This window comes from Pempheris klunzingeri, chromosome 22 (assembly GCF_042242105.1).
Source record: "Pempheris klunzingeri isolate RE-2024b chromosome 22, fPemKlu1.hap1, whole genome shotgun sequence".
Taxonomy (NCBI): domain Eukaryota; kingdom Metazoa; phylum Chordata; class Actinopteri; order Acropomatiformes; family Pempheridae; genus Pempheris; species Pempheris klunzingeri.
Genome location: NC_092033.1, coordinates 15028242 through 15046924, shown reverse-complemented (window position 1 = coordinate 15046924; position 18683 = coordinate 15028242). Strand labels below are relative to the sequence as shown.

At 47.6% G+C, this 18683-nt stretch overlaps 1 protein-coding gene across 1 annotated transcript in view; it reads left to right on the top strand.

Moving 5' to 3' along the window:
- LOC139222262 (adipocyte plasma membrane-associated protein) overlaps nucleotides 1-18683 on the top strand; it is a 35084-nt gene that overhangs the window by 13405 nt on the left and 2996 nt on the right. The gene's annotated exons all lie outside the window — the stretch shown is intronic.

Below are 18683 nucleotides of genomic sequence, written 5' to 3'. Positions count from 1 at the left end.
TGAACTCGTCGGCCAGAACGGTGGCTTTAGTCACCACCGAAACTTTTTGTTCATTTAGGTACACCACAATACGCTCGGGCAGGCATTTTTTAAATTCTTCCAAGAGAATTAACTCACGCATCTCCGCCACAGTTTTAACTTGACATGCCTGACACCACTTCTTGGGCTTTCCCTACCAGTTTGCATTGTAACAAAAGTGACCAGAACTCCTTGGGCCATTTCAATGCCGCGGCTATGTGCTCGAAAGCGCCGAAGTATGAGTCTACCTCAGACTCTCTAAACAAAGGAACTAATGTTATGTGTTTACTAGTATCGAAGCCAGTATTTTGGCTACCGGACACGGGGGTGGAAACAGGTGTTCCCCTCTCAAGCTCTAAGACTCTGATACGGAGGTGCATTGCTTGCACTTCCAGTTCTTTATTTCGGGTCTCTACCTCCTTTATTTGTAGAGCGAGGCGGAGATCCTCTGTGGACATTTTATGTACCTCAGGATCAGAGGCCAAATCAGACTCCGCACCAGCGATCTGCGCAGCTTTCGCCTCAGCTTCAGCTACCGCAGCTGCAGCTGCAGCCTCAGCCGCAGGAACTAACCTGGACAACACACCTCTTCCCACCAACTCCTCCTCTAAAGCAAGCTTTAGCTCTGCTTTGCGGGCACTGGAGGGCACATGGACGTCATAAGCATTAGCCACCAGAAATAAATCTGCCTTTTTATATTTTCTTAATTTTTCCCAAGAAGGATCGGCCACAAAATCCTCCACCGAAATCTCCATACCGTCCCCACACACTAAGAAAAACTGCCGACCAGATCAAAACTACTTACCGAACTTACCATAAACAAAGTGCGACGAGATCACGGACGAGCCCCCAATTTATGTTACGCCCCAGTCTAGGGGTTCTGGAGCGAAACATAAAATAGCCTCAGTTTCCTCAGTCCCAAGGGGTCACAGACACAATATACAGGTAATCAACAAGTTTTATTTGCGCCAACAACGTACCACAATTTAACATGAACGGAGGGCTTCAGGGTGGACCCAGGCCAAAACAACAAATAATAATCCTTTCTATAAATTAACCGAAAACTGCCCTAGCAGGAACAAAAAGACAGGGATCTAGCTTCCTGATCTAACAAACACAGGAGAAAAAGCTTCAAACGAAAACTGGCAGTCCACCCCTACTGATCAAAGACAACTAAAACGAAGGTTGGTCACAAAACAGGACTCAAAAGGACCGGTTGGGAGCTGAGGGAGATGAGGGCTGCAGGACACTGCGGAGCGGGTCAGGATGAACGAGCGGAAAACGAGTTGTGCCGTACCGGGACGTGTGTGAGCCAAGAGCCAAAGAGCCAAGAGCTAAGAGAGAGCCATTCCGCCATGTTGCTCCCTTTGTAGCCAGCGTCATAGGACACGCCCCCAACCCGTGTCTACAGCGGGCAGCCCCTCCAACCACCGCTGGGCTACGGCACACAGTCATTTGCATTCTGCGGAGGAAACAGAACACATACACACATATACGACCATGGTCGTAACACCGACACAGACACAAACCGACACAGACAGACAGACAGACAGACACAAACCGACACAGACAGACAGACAGACACAGACAGACAAAAAACCAAGATGGCGAGGGCCATGAAAACAATATGGTGACAGCTCTTGTCAAAAGACTTCTTCTTTAGGTAGAGGAGATTGGAGCCAGCTTGCAAGTTATAACAAAGTTTAATCTTACATGTAAGAGGAGCGTTTGACAGTGCAACAACATCATGGAGGTTACAGAGTAAAAGGCTCATCTGGTGAGCATATACAGTTAGGTTTTATAATGGGCGTTGTGGGTGTAGTTCTCACACATCGTGTCATCATCTACTGGCGTGAGAACTTCTTCTTGTCCTTGTAGATATGAGGCTTCCCACCGTTGCAGAGCACACCCTCGATTGCCACTCTGTCTGGCAATTCGTGAGCATGTTCTTGGATGGCAATTCTCATAACATTCCCTCCTGTTTGCACTCACAAGAGTGCAACTTTCCACATAACATATAAGAACTTTACCTTACATGTATATCAAAAGCCCATGGAGTGGAAGAGCGAAAAACCTGTCTGGCAGAACAATCAATCTTTCTGGACAGGAAAATTCCCCTACGGTCCCGCTGCCCCGGCGACCGCACTATGGCACTCCCAGAGGGTCACAATAATGTCAAAAATTTACTGCACACAAACGGTACACAATGAGAAAAATAGCTGTTGTCTACTCTGGAAACTTTGAGTATGGGAACATCCGTAAAAGAACAGAAACTGTCCACCTCCAGGCTGGTCATCCCATCGTACCTGTGAAGTGGACCTGCCCCTAATAACTAATCATTATTTCCCTGATAGACGAAAACAAAGTAAAACATGGATGCGAATATGGGAACATATCTATTATCACCAAACAGTATCTTTTCCTTCAATTTTTGTTTAGTTCTATGAAATCCATACAGACAATTTGAAAATGGTAGGTTACTTCAGGAAATGTACCTTGTCTTGGAGTAGTTTTGATAACCATAGATTGTAAATGTTTTATTTATCACAGATACCATCCCTCCTGTTGATACATGTGAAATCCCATGGATCAAAAATAGCTGCAAATCTAAAATGATTCTGCTGACTGATCATTGTCATGTTGCCACTCGTCATCCTCCTCATGATCCTCCTCTTTGTTTTGGCCCTCTGTCCAATGTCCAAATTTGCCACAATTGAAGCATCTGCCGTCCCCTCCGTGTCCTCGTCCCCATCCTCGTCCACCTCCTCCTCTTTGATCATTTCCTCGGTAACAAACATCATAATATTCATCAGTGGGAAATTCATCACAGTCATCAACAATAAAAGTGTCATTACTTTTAGCTTTAAGTTTCTTTTTCTTTACATTCATTTGTTCCTCACCATGTTCTGCATGATCTTTGATGGTTTGAATCCCTGCACTCCTCCATCCTACGAGGTGCTTTTTTAATGTTATTGCAGATTTGTTGATGCATTCCGAGCAGGAATGCATTTTTTAGCTGTAGGTTATAATTACTCGTGTCTGCACGGTCTACAGGTATACCGCTGTGAGTTGCAAAAATCTGACTCAGCCTATCGAAATAGACTAGCACTGATTCCTCTGGTCCCTGTTTGCATTCTAGCACTTTAGAGTAACAAACCTGTCCTCTGTAGTGTTGGATTATTCTACCATACAATGCCTCTGTCCTCTCATTGTATTGCACATGTCCGAACGAGATGGGTGCGTTATTTTCGAAGGGGTCCCATGTCCCCTTCACCAAACACCAATCCTGTTTCACAACACATCGCAGGACTCTCTCAGTCTCCACTGTGTCCAGCCTGAAACTGTCACACAGTCTCTTTATCTCTGTTATGAATTCTTCCAAATTTAATTTGGGATGGACGATGCCAGCAGCAGCTTCTTTTACATCTGCATCAGTCCATGGTCTATACACTCTGACAGTGGGGGGTTGATTACTCTGTCCTGCTCTGGGATTTGGCATTTCTATCATAGGAAACATTTCTGCATCTTTAAGTCCTAGATTAGGTACCGGTGGTGTTGGACTGAGGTAATGTAAAGGATTGTATACATTACCGCTTTGGGTCCGGTGTGGTGTGTCCACCCCGGACAGAGATGGTTGTGCAGTCATGGATGATTGAGGCAAGTGGTGGGAGGCAGATGAGGAGGAGGACGGTCCTGGAGGTGAGGACTTTGAAGTGCCTTTCCCCAGGAGAGGCCTAGACAGCAGAGGTGGTTGTTGAGGATCCGAGTATGGCGGTAGACTTGGGAAAGGACCCAGGGGTCTGTATTCGTGGTCCTCTCGCTTATCTCGGGCAGAATACAACACAGGATAAAGGTTAGGAATTTTCATGTCCCTTTCTGCTTCCTTCTCCTTTTCTCTCTGTCTCTGCTTTTCCTCCCCCTCTTGTTTCTCCCTCTGGCGCTGAAGGCCAGCTAGTCTGAGTGCTTCGTTTAACCACGCCTTGGCTTCTGTGAGGCCTTCCTTTCTTGCTTTTATCTTACTCCCCTTTGTATTTGTTTCAATCTTTGCCACTAATACTCTGCAATCTCCTACTTGCAGTTTTCCCTTAAACTCATATTTATTTTGCCATTTTTTCAAATATTTTACATTATTTTCTTTTTTCTGTTTCATGCGCTTCGCATCCCCTTCATATTGGACCTCGTCAGGTCCCTGACTTTGATAACAACAACTACTGCAGCAATTACCCATATCAGGCCTTTATGATTTTTATTATTTTCTATTTCTTATTTCATTTTTTTTTTTTTTCTCCTCGAGTGTTATTCTTTATTATTATTATTTTTTTTGTGAGTCCCTGACTCCCTGAAGTCCCTGACTTCCCGACGTCTATTATTGTTAACTCAGGCGCTGAGAGATTAGTTTTTTGTCGTCCTTCTAAAGACGCTTTACCGTAAGTCCCTGACTTACCATAGGTCCCTGACCTATCAGTCTTTCTGAAGACATTTACCGGAAGTCCCTGACTTACCCTAGGTCCATGACCTATCAGTCTTTCTGAAGACATTTACCGTAAGTCCCTGACTTACCCTAGGTCCCTGACCTATCAGTCTTTCTGAAGACATTTACCGTAAGTCCCTGACTTACCACAGGTCCCTGACTTGCTATAGGTCCCTGACCTATGCTTTTTATTAACTCACCCCTGTTGTTGAGTCCCGGACTCAGGGTAGCTGGTTCGTCACTCCTCTGCTACACCCCGTCACCATCCCTCTCTCCAGTGGCCCTGGCCTCCCTGTCCAAAACGGGTTTTTAGGAATCCCGCGGTGGAGGTCTTACCTCTGAGTTTTTTCACTCAGCCTTGCGCAAGGTCTGTGGTTTTCACCGGAGGAAGAGAATGGATATTGGGGCCCCACGTTGGGCGCCAAATTGTCAAAAGACTTCTTCTTTAGGTAGAGGAGATTGGAGCCAGCTTGCAAGTTATAACAAAGTTTAATCTTACATGTAAGAGGAGCGTTTGACAGTGCAACAACATCATGGAGGTTACAGAGTAAAAGGCTCATCTGGTGAGCATATACAGTTAGGTTTTATAATGGGCGTTGTGGGTGTAGTTCTCACACATCGTGTCATCATCTACTGGCGTGAGAACTTCTTCTTGTCCTTGTAGATATGAGGCTTCCCACCGTTGCAGAGCACACCCTCGATTGCCACTCTGTCTGGCAATTCGTGAGCATGTTCTTGGATGGCAATTCTCATAACACTAATGTTATGTGTTTACTAGTATCGAAGCCAGTATTTTGGCTACCGGACACGGGGGTGGAAACAGGTGTTCCCCTCTCAAGCTCTAAGACTCTGATACGGAGGTGCATTGCTTGCACTTCCAGTTCTTTATTTCGGGTCTCTACCTCCTTTATTTGTAGAGCGAGGCGGAGATCCTCTGTGGACATTTTATATACCTCAGGATCAGAGGCCAAATCAGACTCCGCACCAGCGATCTGCGCAGCTTTCGCCTCAGCTTCAGCTACCGCAGCTGCAGCTGCAGCCTCAGCCGCAGGAACTAACCTGGACAACACACCTCTTCCCACCAACTCCTCCTCTAAAGCAAGCTTTAGCTCTGCTTTGCGGGCACTGGAGGGCACATGGACGTCATAAGCATTAGCCACCAGAAATAAATCTGCCTTTTTATATTTTCTTAATTTTTCCCAAGAAGGATCGGCCACAAAATCCTCCACCGAAATCTCCATACCGTCCCCACACACTAAGAAAAACTGCCGACCAGATCAAAACTACTTACCGAACTTACCATAAACAAAGTGCGACGAGATCGCGGACGAGCCCCCAATTTATGTTACGCCCCAGTCTAGGGGTTCTGGAGCCAAACATAAAATAGCCTCAGTTTCCTCAGTCCCAAGGGGTCACAGACACAATATACAGGTAATCAACAAGTTTTATTTGCGCCAACAACGTACCACAATTTAACATGAACGGAGGGCTTCAGGGTGGACCCAGGTCAAAACAACAAATAATAATCCTTTCTATAAATTAACTGAAAACTGCCCTAGCAGGAACAAAAAGACAGGGATCTAGCTTCCTGGTCTAACAAACACAGGAGAAAAAGCTTCAAACGAAAACTGGCAGTCCACCCCTACTGATCAAAGACAACTAAAACGAAGGTTGGTCACAAAACAGGACTCAAAAGGACCGGTTGGGAGCTGAGGGAGATGAGGGCTGCAGGACACTGCGGAGCGGGTCAGGACGAACGAGCGGAAAACGAGTTGTGCCGTACCGGGACGTGTGCGAGCCAAGAGCCAAAGAACCAAGAGCTAAGAGAGAGCCATTCCGCCATGTTGCTCCCTTTGTAGCCAGCGTCATAGGACACGCCCCCAACCCGTGTCTACAGCGGGCAGCCCCTCCAACCTCCGCTGGGCTACGGCACACAGTCATTTGCATTCTGCGGAGGAAACAGAACACATACACACATACGACCATGGTCGTAACACCGACACAGACACAAACTGACACAGACAGACACAAACCGACACAGACAGACAGACAGACAGACACAGACAGACAAAAAACCAAGATGGCGAGGGCCATGAAAACAATATGGTGACAGCTCTCTGTCGTGGACGTGGAGTGGAGAGTGGTCTGTCCGCTCTGTGGGCACTACTCTCCGCTTCATTGTACCGTGACTAAACACAGGGGGCGCCACCTGGTGGTGCTCTTTGGTATTGCAGCACCACCACAGTTGCTATATTCTTATTCTTTTGGAGCTGTGTGTAACAAAAAGCAATTTCCCCCTGGAGATTATTAAAGTAATTCTGAGTCTGATTCTGATTCTAATTCTGATTCTAATTATGATTCTAATTATGATTCTAATTCTGATTCTCTCACTGTGACATCATGTATGATGTCGATGTGACATCACATGAGAGTTTGTATATAGGACCACGGTAGAGCTGTAGGGTCACCTGTTGCTGGAGCTGGGAAGCATCGCCGGGACTCGCTCACCCGATGCGTCAAGTGACCCATGTGTGCTGATACACGCGTCTGCTTCCACTCAAAGGATGGCTTGGTTGGTTGGATGTGGCTAATCCTCCAAACTTCCATCCGACCCGTTTATAGGGATTAGATAGATATAACAGGTAGCCATTAACCATTATTTTCCTTACAGCAATCCTCGGCAGACCTCAGGGGGCCCCTGGGCTACAGCCGAGGTCAGCCGAGACAGACACGGACGGACGGACGGACGGACGGACACAGACCGACAGACACAGACCGACACAGACACAGACCGACACAGACACAAACCGACACAGACGGACAGACAGACAGGCACAAACCGACACAGACAGACAGACAAAAAACCAAGATGGCGAGGGCCATGAAAACAATATGGTGACAGCTCTCTGTCGTGGACGTGGAGTGGAGAGTGGTCTGTCCGCTCTGTGGGCACTACTCTCCGCTTCATTGTACCGTGACTAAACACAGGGGGCGCCACCTAGTGGTGCTCTTTGGTATTGCAGCATCACCACAGTCGCTATATTCTTATTCTTATTCTTTTGGAGCTGTGTGTAACAAAAAGCAATTTCCCCCTGGGGATTATTAAAGTAATTCTGAGTCTGATTCTGATTCTAATTATGATTCTAATTATGAGAGGAGCCACCACATCAGAGAAATTTCTGCAAAATCCCCGATAATACCCACACATGCCAAGAAAACGCCGTAAGGCTTTTTTTGATTCTGGAACCGGGAATTCAATAATGACCTTCACTTTTTCTGTCACTGGGCACACCTGCCCTTGTCCCACCTGTTTGCCTAGATAGGTCACAGTGGCTTTACCGAACTCACAGTTAGCGAGATTTAGCGTAAGCGAGGCTTTACAGAGACGGCTAAAGATGTTAGTTAGTGTTCCCATATGCTCGGTCCAGGTGGAAGAATAAGCCACTACGTCATCCAAGTATACCTCACAGTTTGTAATGTCAGATAAGACTTGCTGCATGAGCCGCTGAAATGTGGCGGGAGCATTTCGCAGCCCGAACGGCATCACCGTATACTGGAGGAAATTGTCAGGTGTAACAAACGCCGAGATTTCTGACGCACGGGATGTTAATGGGACCTGCCAGTACCCTTTTAACAGGTCCAGTTTAGTCACAAATTTGGCAGAGCCTACTCTGTCAATACAATCTTCCATCCGGGGAAGCGGGAACGAGTCAGGTTTTGTAAAGGCATTTATTTTTCGGTAGTCGTTACAAAAACGAGGGGTTTCATCAGGTTTCGGGACCAAAACACACGGAGAGCTCCACGCACTGGCACTGGGGACTGCCAACCCATGTTCAAGGAGATAGTTTACCTCTTGCTGCATCAGGCCCCGTTTGACCGGATTAACCCGATATGCGTGCTGTTTTATTGGTCTATGGCCCTCCACATCAACATCGTGATATAGGACCGAAGTTTGGCGGGGATGATCAGAGAAGAGGGACAAGTTATTTTTAATTAGACCCACGATATCCGCATGGGTTGAATCGGACAAGTGAGCCAAAAAACAATTCAAATCACTTAATACCTCTGAGTTTCTCAGCCGGGCGGCCGGCATCAGGCCACTCTTCTCGATCAGCCCATCGTCAGAGAGATGATGCTGGGGTGGAGCAGCACACATGGACCCGACCGGATCATCAGAAGGCAGCTGAGGGACATAGTTTCTAGCAAAATAACGTTTCAACATGTTAATATGACAAACTCTAGTTTTCTGTTTCCAACCAGGGGTTTTTACCACGTAATCAGTGTCACTAATTTTCTTTTCCACCACGTATGGACCAGAAAATTGAGCGTGTAAACTCGATCCAGGCAAGGGCAGCAGCACCAGAACTTCCTCACCTGGCTGAAAAGTCCTGAACACAGTTTTTTTGTCAAACCAGCATTTCATTTTTACCTGGGCTTGGGACACATTCTCACGGGCCAGCTGACATACCTGGTGGAGACGCTCACGGAAAGTGCTCACATAATCCAACACATTATGTTCAATCTTTGGAGTCTCCAACAGCTACTTTTCTTTAAGGAGCCGGAGAGGACCCCGCACGGTATGGCCGAACACTAGGTCACACGGACTAAAACCTAATGACTCTTGTGGAGTTTCTCAGACCGCAAACAACAGAAGAGAGAGACCCTCATCCCACTCTCTGTTGGACTCGAGGCAAAATGTCCTTAGCATGGACTTAAGTGTCTGGTGGAATCTCTCCAGTGCACCTTGGGACTCAGGATGGTAAGGACTTGACTTAATGTGATTCACCTTAAGCTCAGTCTTCACCTGTGCAAATACCTTTGACATGAAATTGGTACCTTGGTCAGTTTGGACTGTTTTAGGCAAACCAAAAGTTGAAAAGAATTTGAGCAAAGCTTTTACCACAGGCTTCGCTGTTAGTGTGCGTAACGGAATGGCCTCGGCGTAACGCGTCGCGGCGCACATAATAGTCAAAATGTACTGGTGTCCAGATTTTGTCTTTGGCAGCGGGCCCACACAATCAATTATCACCCGTTCAAACGGCTCCCCGAGCACCGGGATCGGATGCAACGGGGCTGGTGGGACCGGCTGATTTGGCTTCCCCGCAACCTGACACGTGCGACAGGTGCGGCAATAGCTGGCCACATCAGTCTTTAAGCCGGGCCAGAAGAAGTTACGCAGCACACGGCCATAGGTTTTTCTAACTCCCAGGTGTCCAGCTAAACTAACATAATGTGCTAGGCTCAGTACCTGTGGTCTGTACTGCGTTGGTACAACCACTTGATTGACCACAGACATTTGGCACCAACGAAACAGAGGGGGTAGAGACGGGAATGTCAGGAACATCGACAACCTCAGGGGGAGGAAACACCTTTCCTCCAGCCAGATCGTTGCCCAGAATAAACGATACTCCACTGATTGGAAACCGCGGAAGCACGGCGACTTTAACCAGTCCTCTCACCAGGGGCGCTCGGAGGACACTCATTTTAATTCCCCACGCATGCAAATCCACGTTACACGCAGTCTCATCAGAAAGTGGCAGGGCATCAGTTAACATAAGCGAGTGGTAGGCAGCTGTGTCTCTAAGAATGGTAACCGGGACTCTCTCCAGTTAAGGAGACAAAGCCCTGAGAAATGAACGACTTAAACCAAGGATCTACTTTACTTGACTCTGGCTTATGTGTAGGTTCAGAGAGTGTTAGGGTTTTTATAAAACCTACACCAGCAGGTGATTTACTGGTTTTCGGTTGTCCTTTCCGTCAAAGGACTGGACAGATTGCAATCAAGTGGCCTGGCTCATGGCAATAGAAACAGTCGCGGCACTCGCCAGCGCCGGGTTCCACGCTTTTATGCGCCAGCTTTGGTGACTTTTTTCTGCTCAGGAAGAATGTTAGAGCTACGAGATGACGGTACAGGGAAAACATTCTTATGAGTCAACATGAACTCTTCGGCCAGAACGGCGGCTTTAGTCACCACCGAAACTTTTTGTTCATTTAGGTACACCACAATACGCTCGGGCAGGCATTTTTTAAATTCTTCCAAGAGAATTAACTCACGCATCTCCGCCACAGTTTTAACTTGACATGCCTGACACCATTTATCAAACAAAATACTTTTCTCATGCACAAACTCAACATACGTCTGGAGGGCAGTTTTTTCACTGTTTCTAAATTTCTGGCGATATGCCTCCGGCACAAGTTCATATGCTTGCAGCACAGTTTTCTTTAAGGTTTCATAGTTTAAACTATCCTCAATAGACAGACTGGCACAGACTTCTTGGGCTTTCCCTACCAGTTTGCATTGTAACAAAAGTGACCAGAACTCCTTGGGCCATTTCAATGCCGCGGCTATGTGCTCGAAAGCGCCGAAGTATGAGTCTACCTCAGACTCTCTAAACAAAGGGACTAATGTTATGTGTTTACTAATATCGAAGCCAGTATTTTGGCTACCGGACACGGGGGTGGAAACAGGTGTTCCCCTCTCAAGCTCTAAGACTCTGATACGGAGGTGCATTGCTTGCACTTCCAGTTCTTTATTTCGGGTCTCTACCTCCTTTATTTGTAGAGCGAGGCGGAGATCCTCTGTGGACATTTTATATACCTCAGGATCAGAGGCCAAATCAGACTCCGCACCAGCGATCTGCGCAGCTTTCGCCTCAGCTTCAGCTACCGCAGCTGCAGCTGCAGCCTCAGCCGCAGGAACTAACCTGGACAACACACCTCTTCCCACCAACTCCTCCTCTAAAGCAAGCTTTAGCTCTGCTTTGCGGGCACTGGAGGGCACATGGACGTCATAAGCATTAGCCACCAGAAATAAATCTGCCTTTTTATATTTTCTTAATTTTTCCCAAGAAGGATCGGCCACAAAATCCTCCACCGAAATCTCCATACCGTCCCCACACACTAAGAAAAACTGCCGACCAGATCAAAACTACTTACCGAACTTACCGTAAACAAAGTGCGACGAGATCGCGGACGAGCCCCCAATTTATGTTACGCCCCAGTCTAGGGGTTCTGGAGCCAAACATAAAATAGCCTCAGTTTCCTCAGTCCCAAGGGGTCACAGACACAATATACAGGTAATCAACAAGTTTTATTTGCGCCAACAACGTACCACAATTTAACATGAACGGAGGGCTTCAGGGTGGACCCAGGTCAAAACAACAAATAATAATCCTTTCTATAAATTAACCGAAAACTGCCCTAGCAGGAACAAAAGGACAGGGATCTAGCTTCCTGGTCTAACAAACACAGGAGAAAAAGCTTCAAACGAAAACTGGCAGTCCACCCCTACTGATCAAAGACAACTAAAACGAAGGTTGGTCACAAAACAGGACTCAAAAGGACCGGTTGGGAGCTGAGGGAGATGAGGGCTGCAGGACACTGCGGAGTGGGTCAGGACGAACGAGCGGAAAACGAGTTGTGCCGTGCCGGGACGTGTGCGAGCCAAGAGCCAAAGAGCCAAGAGCTAAGAGAGAGCCATTCCGCCATGTTGCTCCCTTTGTAGCCAGCGTCATAGGACACGCCCCCAACCCGTGTCTACAGCGGGCAGCCCCTCCAACCACCGCTGGGCTACGGCACACAGTCATTTGCATTCTGCGGAGGAAACAGAACACATACACACATATACGACCATGGTCGTAACACCGACACAGACAGACAGACAGACACAAACCGACACAGACACAAACCGACACAGACAGACAGACAGACAGACACAGACAGACAAAAAACCAAGATGGCGAGGGCCATGAAAACAATATGGTGACAGCTCTCTGTCGTGGACGTGGAGTGGAGAGTGGTCTGTCCGCTCTGTGGACACTACTCTCCGCTTCATTGTACCGTGACTAAACACAGGGGCGCCACCTGGTGGTGCTCTTTGGTATTGCAGCACCACCACAGTCGCTATATTCTTATTCTTATTCTTTTGGAGCTGTGTGTAACAAAAAGCAATTTCCCCCTGGGGATTATTAAAGGAATTCTGAGTCTGATTCTGATTCTAATTCTGATTCTAATTAGGATTCTAATTAGGATTCTAATTCTGATACTCTCACTGTGACATCATGTATGATGTCAATGTGACATCACATGAGAGTTTGTATATAGGACCACGGTAGAGCTGTAGGGTCACCTGTTGCTGGAGCTGGGAAGCATCGCCGGGACTCGCTCACCCGATGCGTCAAGTGACCCATGTGTGCTGATACACGCGTCTGCTTCCACTCAAAGGATGGCTTGGTTGGTTGGATGTGGCTAATCCTCCAAACTTCCATCCGACCCGTTTATAGGGATTAGATAGATATAACAGGTAGCCATTAACCATTATTTTCCTTACAGCAATCCTCGGCAGACCTCAGGGGGCCCCTGGGCTACAGCCGAGGTCAGCCGAGACAGACACGGACGGACGGACGGACAGACACAGACCGACAGACACAGACCGACACAGACAGACAGACACAGACTGACACAGGCACAAACCGACACAGACAGACAGACAAAAAACCAAGATGGCGAGGGCCATGAAAACAATATGGTGACAGCTCTCTGTCGTGGACGTGGAGTGGAGAGTGGTCTGTCCGCTCTGTGGACACTACTCTCCGCTTCATTGTACCGTGACTAAACACAGGGGGCGCCACCTAGTGGTGCTCTTTGGTATTGCAGCACCACCACAGTCGCTATATTCTTATTCTTATTCTTTTGGAGCTGTGTGTAACAAAAAGCAATTTCCCCCTGGGGATTATTAAAGTAATTCTGAGTCTGATTCTGATTCTAATTATGAGAGGAGCCACCACATCAGAGAAATTTCTGCAAAATCCCCGATAATACCCACACATGCCAAGAAAACGCCATAAGGCTCTTTATGATTCTGGAACCGGGAATTCAATAATGACCTTCACTTTTTCTGTCACTGGGCACACCTGCCCTTGTCCCACCTGTTTGCCTAGATAGGTCACAGTGGCTTTACCTAACTCACAGTTAGCGAGATTTAGCGTAAGCGAGGCTTTACAGAGACGGCTAAAGATGTTAGTTAGTGTTCCCATATGCTTGGTCCAGGTGGAAGAATAAGCCACTACGTCATCCAAGTATACCTCACAGTTTGTAATGTCAGATAAGACTTGCTGCATGAGCCGCTGAAATGTGGCGGGAGCATTTCGCAGCCCGAACGGCATCACCGTATACTGGAGGAAATTGTCAGGTGTAACAAACGCCGAGATTTCTGACGCACAGGATGTTAATGGGACCTGCCAGTACCCTTTTAACAGGTCCAGTTTAGTCACAAATTTGGCAGAGCCTACTCTGTCAATACAATCTTCCATCCGGGGAAGCGGGAACGAGTCAGGTTTTGTAAAGGCATTTATTTTTCGGTAGTCATTACAAAAACGAGGGGTTTCATCAGGTTTCGGGACCAAAACACACGGAGAGCTCCACGCACTGGCACTGGGGACTGCCAACCCATGTTCAAGGAGATAGTTTACCTCTTGCTGCATCAGGCCCCGTTTGACCGGATTAACCCGATATGCGTGCTGTTTTATTGGTCTATGGCCCTCCACATCAACATCGTGATATAGGACCGAAGTTTGGCGGGGATGATCAGAGAAGAGGGACTTGTTATTTTTAATTAGACCCACGATATCCGCACGGGCTGAATCGGACAAGTGAGCCAAAAAACAATTCAAATCACTTAATACCTCTGAGTTTCTCAGCCGGGCGGCCGGCATCAGGCCACTCTTCTCGATCAGCCCATCGTCAGAGAGATGATGCTGGGGTGGAGCAGCACACATGGACCCGACCGGATCATCAGAAGGCAGCTGAGGGACATAGTTTCTAGCAAAATAACGTTTCAACATGTTAATATGACAAACTCTAGTTTTCTGTTTCCGACCAGGGGTTTTTACCACGTAATCAGTGTCACTAATTTTCTTTTCCACCACGTATGGACCCGAAAATTGAGCGTGTAAACTCGATCCAGGCAAGGGCAGCAGCACCAGAACTTCCTCACCTGGCTGAAAAGTCCTGAACACAGTTTTTTTGTCAAACCAGCATTTCATTTTTACCTGGGCTTGGGACACATTCTCACGGGCCAGCTGACATACCTGGTGGAGACGCTCACGGAAAGTGCTCACATAATCCAACACATTATGTTCAATCTTTGGAGTCTCCAACAGCTACTTTTCTTTAAGGAGCCGGAGAGGACCCCGCACGGTATGGCCGAACACTAGGTCACACGGACTAAAACCTAATGACTCTTGTGGAGTTTCTCAGACCGCAAACAACAGAAGAGAGAGACCCTCATCCCACTCTCTGTTGGACTCGAGGCAAAATGTCCTTAGCATGGACTTAAGTGTCTGGTGGAATCTCTCCAGTGCACCTTGGGACTCAGGATGGTAAGGACTTGACTTAATGTGATTCACCTTAAGCTCAGTCTTCACCTGTGCAAATACCTTTGACATGAAATTGGTACCTTGGTCAGTTTGGACTGTTTTAGGCAAACCAAAAGTTGAAAAGAATTTGAGCAAAGCTTTTACCACAGGCTTCGCTGTTAGTGTGCGTAACGGAATGGCCTCGGCGTAACGCGTCGCGGCGCACATAATAGTCAAAATGTACTGGTGTCCAGATTTTGTCTTTGGCAGCGGGCCCACACAATCAATTATCACCCGTTCAAACGGCTCCCCGAGCACCGGGATCGGATGCAACGGGGCTGGTGGGACCGGCTGATTTGGCTTCCCCGCAACCTGACACGTGCTACAGGTGCGGCAATAGCTGGCCACATCAGTCTTTAAGCCGGGCCAGAAGAAGTTACGCAGCACACGGCCATAGGTTTTTCTAACTCCCAGGTGTCCAGCTAAACTAACATCATGTGCTAGGCTCAGTACCTGTGGTCTGTACTGCGTTGGTACAACCACTTGATTGACCACAGACATTTGGCACCAAAGAAACAGAGGGGGTAGAGACGGGAATGTCAGGAACATCGACAACCTCAGGGGGAGGAAACACCTTTCCTCCAGCCAGATCGTTGCCCAGAATAAACAATACTCCACTGATTGGAAGCACGGCGACTTTAACCAGTCCTGTCACCAGGGGCGCTCGGAGGACACTCATTTTAATTCCCCACACAAGCAAATCCACGTTACACGCAGTCTCATCAGAAAGTGGCAGGGCATCAGTTAACATAAACGAGTGGTAGGCAGCTGTGTCTCTAAGAATGGTAACCAGGACTCTCTCCAGTTAAGGAGACAAAGCCCTGAGAAATGAACGGCTTAAACCAAGGATCAACTTTACTTGACTCTGGCTTATGTGTAGGTTCAGAGAGTGTTAGGGTTTTTATAAAACCTACACCAGCAGGTGATTTACTGGTTTTCGGTTGTCCTTTCCGTCTAAGGACTGGACAGATTGCAATCAAGTGGCCTGGCTCATGGCAATAGAAACAGTCGCGGCACTCTCCAGCGCCAGGTGCCACGCTTTTATGCGCCAGCTTTGGTGACTTTTTCCGCTCAGGAAGAATGTTAGAGCTACGAGTTGACGGTACAGGGAAAACATTCTTCAACATGTCAACATGAACTCGTCGGCCAGAACGGCGGCTTTAGTCACCGAAACTTTTTGTTCATTTAGGTACACCACAATACGCTCGGGCAGGCATTTTTTAAATTCTTCCAAGAGAATTAACTCACGCATCTCCGCCACAGTTTTAACTTGACATGCCTGACACCACTTCTTGGGCTTTCCCTACCAGTTTGCATTGTAACAAAAGTGACCAGAACTCCTTGGGCCATTTCAATGCCGCGGCTATGTGCTCGAAAGCGCCGAAGTATGAGTTTACCTCAGACTCTCTAAACAAAGGAACTAATGTTATGTGTTTACTATTATCGAAGCCAGTATTTTGGCTACCGGACACGGGGGTGGAAACAGGTGTTCCCCTCTCAAGCTCTAAGACTCTGATACGGAGGTGCATTGCTTGCACTTCCAGTTCTTTATTTCGGGTCTCTACCTCCTTTATTTGTAGAGCGAGGCGGAGATCCTCTGTGGACATTTTATGTACCTCAGGATCAGAGGCCAAATCAGACTCCGCACCAGCGATCTGCGCAGCTTTCGCCTCAGCTTCAGCTACCGCAGCTGCAGCTGCAGCCTCAGCCGCAGGAACTAACCTGGACAACACACCTCTTCCCACCAACTCCTCCTCTAAAGCAAGCTTTAGCTCTGCTTTGCGGGCACTGGAGGGCACATGGACGTCATAAGCATAGGCCACCAGAAATAAATCTGCCTTTTTATATTTTCTTAATTTTTCCCAAGAAGGATCGGCCACAAAATCCTCCACCGAAATCTCCATACCGTCCCCACACACTAAGAAAAACTGCCGACCAGATCAAAACTACTTACCGAACTTACCATAAACAAAGTGCGATGAGATCGCGGACGAGCCCCCAATTTATGTTACACCCCAGTCTAGGGGTTCTGGAGCGAAACATAAAATAGCCTCAGTTTCCTCAGTCCCAAGGGGTCACAGACACAATATACAGGTAATCAACAAGTTTTATTTGCGGCAACAACGTACCACAATTTAACATGAACGGAGGGCTTCAGGGTGGACCCAGGCCAAAACAACAAATAATAATCCTTTCTATAAATTAACCGAAAACTGCCCTAGCAGGAACAAAAAGACAGGGATCTAGCTTCCTGGTCTAACAAACACAGGAGAAAAAGCTTCAAACGAAAACTGGCAGTCCACCCCTACTGATCAAAGACAACTAAAACGAAGGTTGGTCACAAAACAGGACTCAAAAGGACCGGTTGGGAGCTGAGGGAGATGAGGGCTGCGGGACACTGCGGAGCAGGTCAGGACGAACAAGCGGAAAACGAGTTGTGCCGTGCCGGGACGCCAAAGAACCAAGAGCTAAGAGAGAGCCATTCCGCCATGTTGCTCCCTTTGTAGCCAGCGTCATAGGACACGCCCCCAACCCGTGTCTACAGCGGGCAGCCCCTCCAACCACCGCTGGGCTACGGCACACAGTCATTTGCATTCTGCGGAGGAAACAGAACACATACACATATACGACCATGGTCGTAACACCGACAAAAAACCAAGATGGCGAGGGCCATGAAAACAATATGGTGACAGCTCTCTGTGGTGGACGTGGAGTGGAGAGTGGTCTGTCCGCTCTGTGGGCACTACTCTCCGCTTCATTGTACCGTGACTAAACACAGGGGGCGCCACCTAGTGGTGCTCTTTGGTATTGCAGCAGCACCACAGTCGCTATATTCTTATTCTTATTCTTTTGGAGCTGTGTGTAACAAAAAGCAATTTCCCCCTGGGGATTATTAAAGGAATTCTGAGTCTGATTCTGATTAGGATTCTAATTCTGATTCTAATTAGGATTCTAATTCTGATTCTAATTAGGATTCTAATTCTGATTCTAATTCTGATTCTCTCACTGTGACATCATGTATGATGTCGATGTGACATCACATGAGAGTTTGTATATAGGACCACGGTAGAGCTGTAGGGTCACCTGTTACTGGAGCTGGGAAGCATCGCCGGGACTCGCTCACCCGATGCGTCATGTGACCCATGTGTGCTGATACACGCGTCTGCTTCCACTCAAAGGATGGCTTGGTTGGTTGGATGTGGCTAATCCTCCAAACTTCCATCCGACCCGTTTATAGGGATTAGATAGATATAACAGGTAGCCATTAACCATTATTTTCTTTACAGCAATCCTCGGCAGACCTCAGGGGGCCCCTGGGCTACAGCCGAGGTCAGCCGAGACAGACACAGACGGACACGGACGGACGGACGGACAGACACAGACTGACAGACACAGACTGACAGACACAGACTGACACAGACACAAACCGACACAGACGGACAGACAGACAGACACAAACCGACACAGACAGACAGACAGACACAGACGGACGGACAGACACACACAGACGGACGGACACAGACACAAACCGACACAGACAGACAGACAAAAAACCAAGATGGCGAGGGCCATGAAAACAATATGGTGACGCCTGTAAAGCAGGGCTCAAAGCTTCAAAGTGGCAGTCCACAAACCAAGCCCTGAGTCCAGATAAAAATTCATACTTGAAATGCAAATATGAAGACGGGATGACACAGGCAGCACACCAACATCTGCTGTGGGCGTTAATGGATTCATAAAAACCAAAACATTGGGATTCATCCTATATAGGTCATTCA